This window comes from Octopus bimaculoides, chromosome 29 (assembly GCF_046866305.1).
Source record: "Octopus bimaculoides isolate indiv1 chromosome 29, ASM4686630v1, whole genome shotgun sequence".
In the NCBI taxonomy this organism is placed as follows: Eukaryota; Metazoa; Mollusca; class Cephalopoda; order Octopoda; family Octopodidae; genus Octopus; species Octopus bimaculoides.
The window spans coordinates 9,984,706-9,998,129 of record NC_142956.1 but is presented as its reverse complement, the minus strand read 5'-3'; the positions used below and the strand labels follow the sequence as shown (position 1 = coordinate 9,998,129).

Sequence of the window (13,424 nt, the reverse complement as noted above, 5' to 3'; positions counted from 1 at the left end):
AGTGTTACATACTGATTATCACACATTCTCTGATAATAAGATGAAAATGTTAAAAATTGTAAGTATGAAAATACATATATGGAAAAATACATATACATATTCTTTGATAATAATAGAAAATGTTAGAAACAGTTTAAGTATCAAAATACATATATACATTCTTTGATAATAATAATAATAAGAATATGTTTGAAACAGTTTACAACGTTGTTATAACAAAAAGGATTTGGTAAAATATGTATATATATATCCAGGAAATATATTTAAGAGTTCACAAAAAGTTGAGGAGGAACTGACCTAGCTTTTTTCTCTTGTGTGTATTGAGGGAATGTATGAAGGGCATCCAGCTGTAGAAACTCTGCCAAATTAGATTGGAGCCTGGTGTTGCCATCCGGTTTCACCAGTCCTCAGTCAAATCGTCCAACCCATGCTAGCATGGAAAGCGGACGTTAAACGATGATGATGATGATGATGATGTGTGTGTATATATACAGGTGTTGGACAAAATAATGGAAACAACTTAAAATTTTAAACAAATTTGGCAGTGATTACAGCTTGAGTTCTAAGAGGTATGGACTTGTACAAAGTTTGAATTGTTTCCAAAGGGATTTTTGTCCATTCTTCAGCTAAAACAGTCTCCAGTTCTTGTAGTGATGATGGTGGAGGATATTGACTCCTTACTTGTTTTTCTAAAATGCATCATAAATGTTCAATAATATTGAGATCTGGGGACTGTGGTGGCTGGATAAGATGTACAACTTCACTAGAATGTTCCTTGTGCCATTCAGTAACAACTTTAGCTGTGTGAATTAGTGCATTATCATCCTGAAAGATTACGTTTCCCTCTAGAAACAGTTCCGCAACCATAGGATGAATTTGATCAGATAAAATGCTTAAAAAGTCTTGACTATTAATTCTGCTGTGGAGGGAAACTATTGGGCTGGCGGATTTCCAAGATATAGACACCCAGATCATCACAGATCGTCCTCCATGATTAACAGTTGGAAGAAGGCAGTCTGGGTCAAATGCTTCTTTTGGCTGTCTCCACACGTATATTCGGCCGGTGGTCAGAAATAGGGTAAAGGATGACTCGTCCAAGAAAATAACATTCTTCCACTGCTCTAGGGACCAGTTCTGTGGGTTTTTGCTCCATACTAAACGCTTTGCAACGTTTGTTTTTGAAAGTAGTGGTTTTCTGATTGCAGCCTTCCCATGAAATATATATATGAAATATATGTATATATATGTATGTGTATATATACATACATATATATATATATATATATATATATATATATATATATATATATATATATATATATATATGTATATACATATATATCCAAGAAAGTTTGGGGTCGTGAATCCAACCCACTAAGGGATAATATCTATCCAATATACTGCTGGAAGAATACCCAATTATTATTACACTAGTATTTTTTCATTGCATGGCAATTACATTACCAAGAACAATAAATGGGTGTGGGTAAAGAGTTATTTTACCATTAATTTATATAGCAATAAGAAAATGGAGGGGATTAATAGGTGGTATTCAATACCACCTATTCCCCTCCATTTTCTTATTGCTATATATATATATATATATATATATATACACACACACATATACATATATATATATATATATATATATATATATATATATATGCATATATATATATATGCATATATATGTATATATATGTATTATGTGTGTATATATTTATGTACACAACATATTTTTCATATAAAATAGTGTACGTATTTATACATATATATGTATCTACTACGTATGTGGGAAATTCTGTCTGTGGGTGTGTTTGTGGAGTTGTTAGCTAACGCTTACATTATTTTATCGATTTTAATGAAACTTGACACATGAATAGAACTCACGTCTGAAGTGGTATTCTCAGATTGTTGAAAAAATGGATAATAGGGCCCCTGGAAGGGATCCTCATATATATCTAATATATTTTATTTTAAAAACCAATGGAAATGACCCATTCGCCCTGGGAAGGAATCCTTATATATAGCCAAGGGCAATAATATATTCATTTTCTTAAATTATTTGGTATAAATCAAATTGAGTATGCTTATTTGCTAGTATTTGAACTGTTAGAGTTGTTTTCACAATTTATCCAGTACAACCCTAAAACAAGGGAGATTTGAAGGTAGTAAAAAGGTCTTTAGCGTCTATTTCTTGCAGTGTAAGGTGAGGCATAAGCTGACCCCTTGTTATAATTATGTATATAATTATAAGATATTTTATAAAAGGTTTTTATTTCTGCACTGGCTACCTGGTGAAATTATTACTGATTTTACCCTTTATCATTAAAATAATATAAGAATAAATTCACTCCATGATCGAAACGGCATTTAGTGTGGTCTAGATCTTAACACACTACATGTGGGTATAAAAGAAAGATATGAATTATACTTGGCAGTATATTTTTATGAGTGTGGATAGATATCGGACATTCGATGATGCTGATCGCATGCATATTTTGAAACACTTGTGAACTTGTACGAAATACTATGCTGAAGAGGAACAATAAGTAAAACTATCTTTTATTTTAAGTTCGAAACGTGTCCATAGTTAGTCAGGTTTATCGATTCATTATTTTTCTTTTGCTTGCCTACAATAAAGTGTGTTATTCTTGGAGATTTAAGATAGTAAAAAGGACTATTTCTCACAGTGCATGGTGAGGCATAAGCCGACCCCTTGTTATAATTATGTATATAATTATAAAATATATTTACATATATGTATATATATATATTTATGTGTGTGTAGATATATATATATATATATATATATATATATAAATAATATATATATTATAATATAAATAATATATATATATGTATACATATATTATAATATAAATAATATATATATGTATATATATATTATAGTATAAATATATATATATATATATATATATATATATATATATATATATATATATATATATATATATATATACATATGCATATATACATATATATATATATAATATATATATATATATATATATATATATATATATATATATATATATATATATATATATATATATATATATAAAACAATTGCAACATGAATGGTGTTTATAACCCATTTAAAAACACACAAAAACTATTAGATTTACTTCAACATTTAAATTTAATTTCCCAAAATATTTTCGTTGCTTTGAGACCACAACCTGTTCACTGACAATACTCTGTGCTGGGCATAGGATGTCACCAACAATAAAATATATATATATATATATATATATATATATATATATATATATATATAAGCAAAAATGAAGAATGTAATGAATTGACCAGATTCTCTCAGTTAATGGATATCCAACAGACGCAGTACACTAATTGTCACTGACATGTCATCCACATTTGACACAGGTCAAATATGTCATATAGGTCACACAGAAGCCATACAGCACTTGAATTTGATTGGAACAACTTTTATACAGTTTCCTCCTCACCCTTCTCTCTCTCTCATTCTCACTCTCTGTCTCTCCCCTTTCACTTAATCATTTAAGGTCAATTAGGTGAAGCTCTAACTGGATATTTCATACTCAACTAAATAATGATGAGGAAGAAACAAACTTTGCATTAATTTAAATATGTTTTTCAATTTGCCTTTAGAAGTTAAAATATGTTGCAAATATATTTTCACTAACCTACAGTTCATTTGTTCCTTATCGCTGTATGGTGCTGCTATTTCTCTGTTTATTCTCCATTTTGACTAGGCAGTCCAAGAGCACCACTAAGTCACTGATATTGACTGTTCTAAGATAAAGCTATGCTTTAGAATCTGCAGGGGTTATCTCTCCTTGGTAGCTCCTACTAAGGAAGGCTAAGAAGCTGGAAACACATCTCGGAGTCTGCTAGGGGGGTGGACACTGAGCAGAGAGGGTGTTTTGACACATTGTACCATAAATGTTTTGACACCCTTTTTCTATAATAATAAATGTGAAATTCTGTCTCTCCATCCATCTAGGACCCCTGTATCTCAGTCTACACTTGCTCTAGATATACCATTTTGGAATCAGGATGATCTTAGAATTGAAAATCTGTTCTTCATTTGGTTCTTGAACATTCAGCATTGGAATCAGGTCTGGATGAGGATTTGTTATATGCTAACAGTTGAAAATACAAATTTTAAAAGAACTCCAAAAATTTGTGAACTTACAAGTTTTCCATTTAAACTGAATTTAAAGTAATACCATATTGGTAGGGTACCAATAAATGCTTTATTATTATTGCTTTCTTTAGTTTTGGACTGCAGGTCCAGTTAGCCCTCTGCAGAAGCTAGCATAAAGGTCTGCACCATAAATGAGAATTTATCTTTAAAAGTTAAAATATGTCACGAACATATTTTAACTAACCTAAAGTTTATACTCAACTATTTTGAAAAAGTCAAGAATGAACATATAAAGTAAATCTTTTTCTCCATTCGATTTTTTTTAAAGGGTGGAGTAAGAGTATTTGAGGTTATAACAACAAAAACATGTTGTGCTTGTGGTGATCTTTCAATTAACATTTTTTCCTTTTCAGTAATATTTAATATTAGCTATACCAGTGGAAATTCCACAATTATTTTGAAAACTGCTTAATGAAATTGTATATTTTTCAGAAACATTTGATTTTTGAGAAGATGTAAAAATCTACACAGCCAGTATTGAAGGGGCAATCAATCAATCAATCAGTCAATCAATCAATTAATCTATCTATCTATCTGTCTGTCTATTTATCTATCTATCTATCAATTATTCTATCTATCTATCTGTCTGTCTGTCTATCTATCTCTCTATCTATCTGTCTGTCTATTTATCTCTCTATCTATCTGTCTGTCTGTCTGTCTGTCTATTTATCTATCTTACTATCTATCAATCAATGAATTGATCAATCATATTCTACTAACATTTCTGATGCATGCATAAACATTTAGATCAAATAACTAAAAAAAAAAAGAAAAAAGAAAAAGAAATACCTAAATAATTGTAGTACCCTAGCATGGGTTGCTACACATTAAAATGTAAAAGTAACATCCAAAACTATTTGCTTAGGTTATTTCACTTTGATTTAACGATACCTAGCCATCTATTTTTCTATCTTCTATCTGTCAATGACTATTTAACTGCATAGATGCATTGATAGATTGAAAATATAGAAACTGTTGAATATTAAAATCTGTCACAAGAATAAAATTTTAATTTTTATTGTTTCTCACAATATTCTATTATACTATGTTTAAAATCATGTAACTGCTTTCCATTCCCATATTCCTTTTGGTCAACACCCACTCTCTCTCACCCTCCCTTGGCCTCTCATTTCAACTATACCACATGCTCCTGCACTTAACATGCTTATGTCTCTTGCTTTTTATTTTCTGCCTCTTTCTTCAACTAACCAGCCACAAACATAATAGTAACATCTTTCTCTTGCCTCTCATTGCTAACATTCTTCTTTTTCTCCACCTCTTCCTTGAACTAACCAAGTGAAAGTGTCACACATTCAGTCTTAGCGTAATAACTATTACTTTCCCCCTGCCACACATTGTTAACATTTCTCTCTCCCTTTTTCTCTTGCTCTTTGCCTCTCCCTCCAACTAACCATTTGACAATGCAATGCATTTGGCCTCAGCATATTAATATATAGATTTTGACTTGTAATTACACACACACACACACACACACACAAACACACGTATTATCTGCTTCAAGATTCACCGTTCCAAAAAAGAATTATTTCATGTTCTCTCAAAGCCGCTAAATTCTTATGACATTAGTATCATTCTTAAGTGGAATATTCAGCCACTTACTTGTAAATTCAATGAGCAGGTAATCCAGTTGTTTGAACAATTGAATCCCCATTGTGGAAGTTGAGCATTTCACAGGCATGAGAACCCTTAAGCACAATCGGCATCACACAGTATAAGAATTACAAATACAATCCATCTGTCAGGTTTCTATAAAGTTTTTGTTTACTCAGTTTCATTCACAAGGTATGAGTCAACCCAAGGTTACAGAAAATGATACTTGGCCTAGATGTCATGCAATGAGATTGAACTTGAAGCATCATATTTGCAAACTGAACCTCTTAATCATTCGACCATACTCTGTCATGGGGCCTTGAAACTTGAACTGTCACGAAGGTGTCTTCACAACCAAGGACAATGTAGCAACATTCAGTAAGGCCCAAAAGGTCTTGCCATCCATTTCATATACGTCATAGTTTTCAAGTTGTGGAATGATTGTAAATTAAGGGTTATTTATATACATGCTTAATGCATCATAGACTGATGAAATAAAATTTAGCAAAAATCAGTGTTACTGTAATCTTTTATTTTAAACAGCTGTGAGAATACATGCTACAAGAAACACATTGTATAGTTTCTTTTTTATCTAGCAACATATTTACCCAAATTTTTGTCATACAAGTACTTCCTTGTAATGTTATTTTCTAGAGGCAATATGGATAAAGAATTAAAGCACACTTCAACCATAATAGACCAAAATTTATTCTTGGTAAAGAATAGCTTTGAAATTCTTTTCTGTCTTACAGTTCATGATAGGTATTGTAGGTGCACCATGTCACTGTATGAGTTTTTTCACCTGTACTAACAGGGCAGCAGAAGGGGAGAAATGCTGAGTGCAATAGTAATATTATGGACCATTTCAGTAAAGTGTTGCTCAGAAATAAACTGAAGAATTTTTGTGCATTGCATCTTGAATGGTATGTTTGTCTAAGCTGCAAATACTCTTTGAACTGATATTACTTGTGTACAAATTTGTAGTCAATATCATCCTTGTAATGATATTGTAAATCTAATGTTGCCCTCATCAGTTTCAGAATTATTTACCAGTTGTGAGAGGAATTTGAACCTTTTCACAATCTGCTCATATAAGCGTAGGAGTGGCTATATGGTAAGTAGCTTGCTTACTTCCGGTTTGCTCACTGCGCATGTGCGTCAGACTGGCTACTTGCTGTGAACGAAGATAGACATGGTTTTCGGCTCTGTCTATAGAAGGAAAAATTGAAGAATTCGCCGGGGTAAGTCGTTTTTGTTGCTCAGCTGGGCAGCAATTTATTGCTTCTATTTATTTTTTTAGTAAATTGTTGTCCAGCGGTGTGGCATCTTCGATTTCCTTGGCGAGTTTTTTTTGTGTTCGTTGTACGAACAAATTTTGTATTCGCTGTTTGTGGGAGGCGGGTTTGCTTGCCCACAGTAGCAAAAATTTTTGTTTTGACTTTGAGCCAAAAAAAAAAAAAGCAACTTTGAATGAAGAAAACTTTTTGTGTCTCACTGTGCGAGAATTGTTGTTTTTGTGGTCGTATCTCGCCTCCGAAAAACTTGTGAAAATTTTGCTGCTGTGGCCCTGGATTACCTTTATTGGAATACCTTTACTGGAATACTTTTATTTTGGAGTACCTTTATTGGAATACCTATAGGTATTGCTGGTGGCCCGAACTGTGTTGCCTTGACTTAAACTGTCTTCTTTCTTTCCTTTTCTCTGTTCTGTCTTCTGTTCTTTTGTATTTAGTTTGTTTTTTGTGAACTTTTTTGTTGAACTTGCTTGTGAACTATTTTCTGAACTTTTTTGTTGAACATTTGAACCTTTTTTTTTTTTTTTTGCAAGCATGGCAAAAAAGGGCAACACTGTCTTGGAGTGGGAACTGTGCCCACCCAAGCAGTGGTTGAAAGAAATGGAGGAAAGAACAGTGACGCTCCGGACCTACTCAAAGGTGTTGGATAGCATCACTGTCTTTCCTCAAACTATTATTGAAAAGGAACCTACGAATGTTAATGCCAACTTTAAATATATTTCAAGGGGAGTCAAATATGCAACCGTGTGGTTGCTTTTTGACTCCCCGAGTGAAGCGCGCAAATTTGCGAGTGGGCCCATTGAGGGCAAAGAAATTTTGTTTCTGCCGACATATTGTGGACAAAAAATAACGAGGGCTTGGGTCTGCGGGTTGCCGCCTGGAATAAAGCCCGAGTGGATAGAGGATTCTTTCCGCCAGGGTCTGGGCGGCACCGGAACCAAGCTCCTCAATGTAAAAATTTTGCCAGCAATTGACTAGGAGGGGTCAAAAGCGGTGTTGACCCTTTGGTCCCAGCCGATTGCGATTCTGGTGTTTCCAGACTTTTTAAGGACAGCTCAGGCAAGGTATCCAGTGATTTTGGAGGGACGCCCTCCTAAATGTCACAAGTGCCCTGAATTCGGCTATTTAAAAAAGAACTGTCCCAAGGGCCGAGGTAAGGCCCCGGAGCAGAGAAAAAAAGAGAATGAGTCCTCCGCCCCACCATTGGAAGGGGAGACGGAGGAAGTTGTGGAGGCCACCGCCTCCATGAATAGAAAGAGGAAGGCGAGCAACGGTGGTTGCTCACCAGGAGAAACAGAGGTTGCGGGAAAGGAGGACACCTCGGGTGTGCCGAAAGATGCCCCGACCCCCGCAACTGGTAAAAGGAAAAAAAAGAAAAGGAGAAACGGGAGACAGTCAGCGGACGTGCCACCGACTGAACCCGTTGCCCCTCCGTTGGGAAGTGTGCCACCAGATCGGGAGGCTCTGTCAGTGGGATTTGTGTCACCGACAGAGCAGGTTGCGGCCCCTTCCGATGATGAGGAAACGGAGTATATCTTCTGTTACCTTAAGGGCTCGTTGAAAAGTGTCTGGATGATCTATTTGACCGTGAGCGTTACGACTGGGCTTGTATAGACCATCCACGTTGGCCTCCACAGGTGGCTGCGGAGGTCTTAAATCATAGTGAAGTTATGGAGGTCGAAAAGACTTGTCAAAAAGAGGATTTTATTTACTTTCTTTCGGGCTTGCCACTGCGAGATCTCCTGATGGCGATGGGACAATTGCTTGGAGGCCCGGACGAGGAAGATTAGATCTTTAAAAAGAACTTTTATTGAACTTTATTGAACTGCCATTGAATTTTTGACTTTTATTGGATTTGTATTGAACAATGTTTTCGAGGGGTTATCGATCGGCAGGCGTCGGTGCCTCTCTCATTTTTATTCACCTTTTGTTATCATCCTCGTCTCATTAATGTTCGTGTCCAGCCCGCAGCTACTTTATGTTTGTCTGTCCTTGTTTGTCCCCTCTTTGTAAGGTCTTAATGGCCAATCTAATGAAATAAAGTAGCTTGCTTACCAACCACATGGTTCCGGGTTCAGTCCCACTGCATGGCACCTTGGGTAAGTGTCTTCTACTATAGCCTTGGGCCGACCAAAGCCTTGTGAGTGGATTTGGTAGATGGAAACTGAAAGAAGCCCATTGTATGTATGTATATATATATATATATATATATATATATATATATATATATATATATATATATATGTATGTGTGTGTATATGTTTGTGTGTCTGTGTTTGTCCCCCCAACATCGCTTGACAACTGATGCTGGTGTGTTTACGTCCCCGTAACCTAGTGGTTCGGCAAAAGAGACCGATAGAATAAATTATTGAGCAGTCATAGAGATGAATTAGAACTTCTATTCTAAATTTCTCAGTTCCTCTCAAAGAAGCTCTATAACTTGTTCCATCCCAAAATTTCTTTGTAACAATGCATTTGGAAGCACTTGAGGTGATATCTTCACACAAACCATTTGCTTTCTGATATTCAGTGAGGTATCCTATCATCCAAATTTTCTCATAGTTCTTTATCATATGAAAGAAAAAAAAAAATGATAGCTAAAGATAAACTTCAAATACATCAAAACCTGAGATTTTCTCTTGAGAAGAATGTTAATCTGTTCTTTATTGTTATAATGGAGAATCGAGAGATTTTTTTAAAGAGCTTTACTGATAGAAAACGACTCATCCAAGACCTTGTTCAACAAGTGACAACAAGTTTTAAATGAAAATAATCATCCACTTGTAAATATCTGTGGTCAGTCTTATCAAACCACATTTATGATTGGTCAATATGTAACATATCAGGCACAGAGTCAACAATAATACAACAGTTTTTGATGTTGCCCTTGTTAATCTGACCCAGTTTCCTCTTGCTCTTGTTTTCTCTGATTAATAACAGTTTTTAGATAGATAAGTACTATATACTTATTCTTTCTTAAATTTCTTGAGATGTTCATGTAAAAACGGGTCAAACTCTGCCATAAATTCTCAGGCCCCATAAAGTTTCAATAATTTAGGGAGTCCCACATTTCTCCATTACTCTAAATACCAAACTTTATAACAGCTATAGTCCTGTCTCTGCTTATTTCTGATCTGTTCTTCAAATTTCTAATCCCCAATGTTTTTATTCGTCTTTCTCGTTAACCAAAACATCATCTTCGTATGTTCCATTCTACTTTCATGATTCTCCACAGTTCTGACTACATTCAGCCAATCAGAAAACCCATCAGTTTTAAATGATGTTTTGGCATTTATAGAAGTGTTTGCAACCAAAACAATATACACAGCCTCTACTCTTTAAGTAAACTAATCAGCATCTCATCATTTGTAAACTCCACTGGATTTGATGTGTGTGTGTGTGTGTATATATTTTAGGAAGTAAAAAGTTATGACTGGTGCTCATTGATTTTGGACCTATAAAGTGCTTAGCAGCATAAGTGACTTATCAGACTCTACCAATGATAACTTTTAGTATCCTGAAAAGTATTTTACTGTTCCAATGCCTTAGAGTGTACTTCTAATACTGATGATATCCATGTCATCGTTGACTTACGACCGATCGACTTCACAACGATTGGCATGCCAGCTCCTGGCAGCAATAGTCCAATTGGAATGTAATGGATTTAATTTCAGAAAAATTAACTCGTCTTTGGATGACATCAGCTAACAAACGTCATTGAAGACCCACAGCCAAGCACCATCTACAAGAAATTTTTACGTAAGTTTTGCAACTGTTTCTTATACTACATTGTGTACTTCTTGTATTTGCATCTTTGGTACTTTTCTATGAACAAATAACACTGTTGTGGTATAATACAGAATGCTGTGTGTGACCCTTACCTGAGAATGTACCTTAAGAATGTAAAAATATAAAACAAAGCTATGTAGGCCTATAGGCTGACTTACAACCAGTGAGCCGGAACCAGTTATGGTTGTAAGTTGTCCACGACCTGTATATATGTGTGTGTGTGTGTGTGTGTGTGTATGTGTATAGGTGTAGTTGTGTGGTAAGAAACTTGCTTCCCAAGCATGTAGTTCTGGTTTCAGTTCCCCTCCTTGGCACCTTGGACAAATGTCTTCTACCAAAGCCTTGTGAGTGGATTTGGTATACAGAAACTGAAAGAAGCCCACTCTGTGTGTGTGTGTGTGTGTGTATATATATATATATATATATATATATATATATATATATATATATATATATATATACATATATATACATATATTTATGTGTGTGTGTATCTTTGTGTCTATGTTTGTCCCCTCGCTATTGACTGATAACTGATGTCAGTGTGCTCACATCTTCATAACTTAGCAGTTTGGTAAAAGAGACCGATAGAATAAGTACTAGGCTGTTGTTGATTTCTTTGACTAAAACATCCTTTAAGACTGTGTTCCAGTATGGCTGCAATCAAATGAAAAAGTTTTTAAAAACCGTGCTGGAGACAAAAGTTTTCTTCTTTCTGTAACTTTTAAGTCTTGAAATTATGACATTTTTTACATTTTTTATTTCTTTTCAAATTTACATTACTCTTTTACTTGTTTCAGTCATTTGACTGCGGCCATGCTGGAGCACCACCTTTAGTCGAGCAAATCGACCCCAGGACTTATTCTTTGGAAGCCTAGTACTTATTCTATCGACCTCTTTTTGCCGAACCGCTAAGTTACGGGGATGTAAACACACCAGCATCGGTTGTCAAGCGATGGTGGGGGTACAAACACAGACACATAAACACACATACATATATACATATATATGACAGGCTTTTTTCAGTTTCCGTCTACCAAATCCACTCACAAGGCTTTGGTCGGCCCGAGGCTATAGTAGAAGACACTTGCTCAAGGTGCCACGCAGTGGGAATGAACCTGGAACCATGTGGTTGGTAAGCAAATTACTAACCACACAGCCACTCCTGCGCCTCGTTTATTTAAATATTGAAGATATAAAAAGAATGTTGTAACCAAACTCCACAAAATAATTGAAAATATAATTTTTACATTGTTACATAGTCATATCTCTGATGTTTTAAAGATATAAACCAGAAAAAAAAAATTTTTTTTTTTAATATCAGAAACGAAAAAAGTCATGGAAAAGTGAAGAAGGGGACAAAATCTTAAAAAGCTATTGAGAATCTTCTTGAAATCTGAAAAAATTTACCCTGCAAATATATATATATATATATATATATATATATATAAAAGGGGCAGAATTTTGTTTTAAGCACCCTGCTCATAACTTTTTTTTTTTTTGGAATTTTCAGAAAATCTTGTGAATTTGTGTTCTACACATACGATTTTTTTTTATTTTTCGATTAAAAAAAATTTGTTATAATTTAAAAATTTTTTTTAAAAATCAAAGTTTAAAATATAGACAGTCCGAGATTTTTGCTTAAATCCCAGAAATAAACAATTAAATGTGTTTATGGGAAGAAAGATATTGAAAAAACATCAATATGTCAGAGTGACAAAGAAACAAGGAGGGTACCAGGAGCTAAAAATAGTTGCTAAAAAAACCCATAAATCATAATTTTTTTTTTTTTTTTTGTCTCTGCATAACCATATGAATTCCCGTGTAGAACACAAATTCGTAAAAAGGAAAAAATTCCCCAAAATAAAAGTTATGAGGGTTTATATGGAGTGCTTAAAGCAGAATCCCGACAAAAGTTAAGAAAAACTGTCCCCTTCTTTCCACGCACCGGTCCATTTTTGGCACCGAAAATCGCTATCTACGATCTGCGATGCTTCAGACAAACAGATTAGATGTAATTGGGTTTTTTTTTCCCTTTCTTTGAACTTTCATCATTTGCCAGAGTCGGAGAATGAACATCGTGTTTGTGTGCGTATGTGTAATCGATATAGACTTCCACACAAATATACACATACATGTGTGCGCGCGTGTATTTGTTGGTGTCCTCGCCTGTGTACGTGCGTGTGTCTGATATGCCTGGCATTTCTCAATTCTCAAGGAGCGACAACTTCACTAACACCACTTGTTTCGTCATGGTAAAGAGATGTTGGTTCCGATGAAGATGAAAATGAAATGTTCATAAGATGATTACGAGATGAAAATGAGATGTTACCTGCTCCCTGAGACGGTAGGGATAACTTGAAAGTTTTGTTGTTGTCATTTTTGTTGCTGACATTTGTTTGATGTTGTTATTAGTAGAAGTGTACGGACACCACGATATGAGAGCTTATAAACATATACACACTCACACACACACATGGTGATATAATATATACATATATATATATATATAT

At 34.5% G+C, this 13,424-nt stretch overlaps 1 protein-coding gene and 1 long non-coding RNA gene across 2 annotated transcripts in view; one reads left to right on the top strand and one right to left on the bottom strand.

Moving 5' to 3' along the window:
• Positions 1–3,822, bottom strand: part of LOC149130344 (uncharacterized) — a 74,101-nt gene extending 70,279 nt beyond the window's left edge. Inside the window, exon 1 of the long non-coding RNA XR_016239056.1 lies at positions 3,693–3,822. This is a non-coding gene — a long non-coding RNA (uncharacterized LOC149130344). The remainder of the gene's footprint in view (positions 1–3,692) is intronic.
• An 8,825-nt stretch (positions 3,823–12,647) lies between these two features.
• LOC106868303 (toll-like receptor 1) overlaps positions 12,648–13,424 on the top strand; it is a 45,703-nt gene continuing 44,926 nt past the window's right edge. Inside the window, exon 1 of the mRNA XM_014913492.3 lies at positions 12,648–13,258. The gene's annotated coding sequence lies outside the window, so the exon portion shown is untranslated. The remainder of the gene's footprint in view (positions 13,259–13,424) is intronic.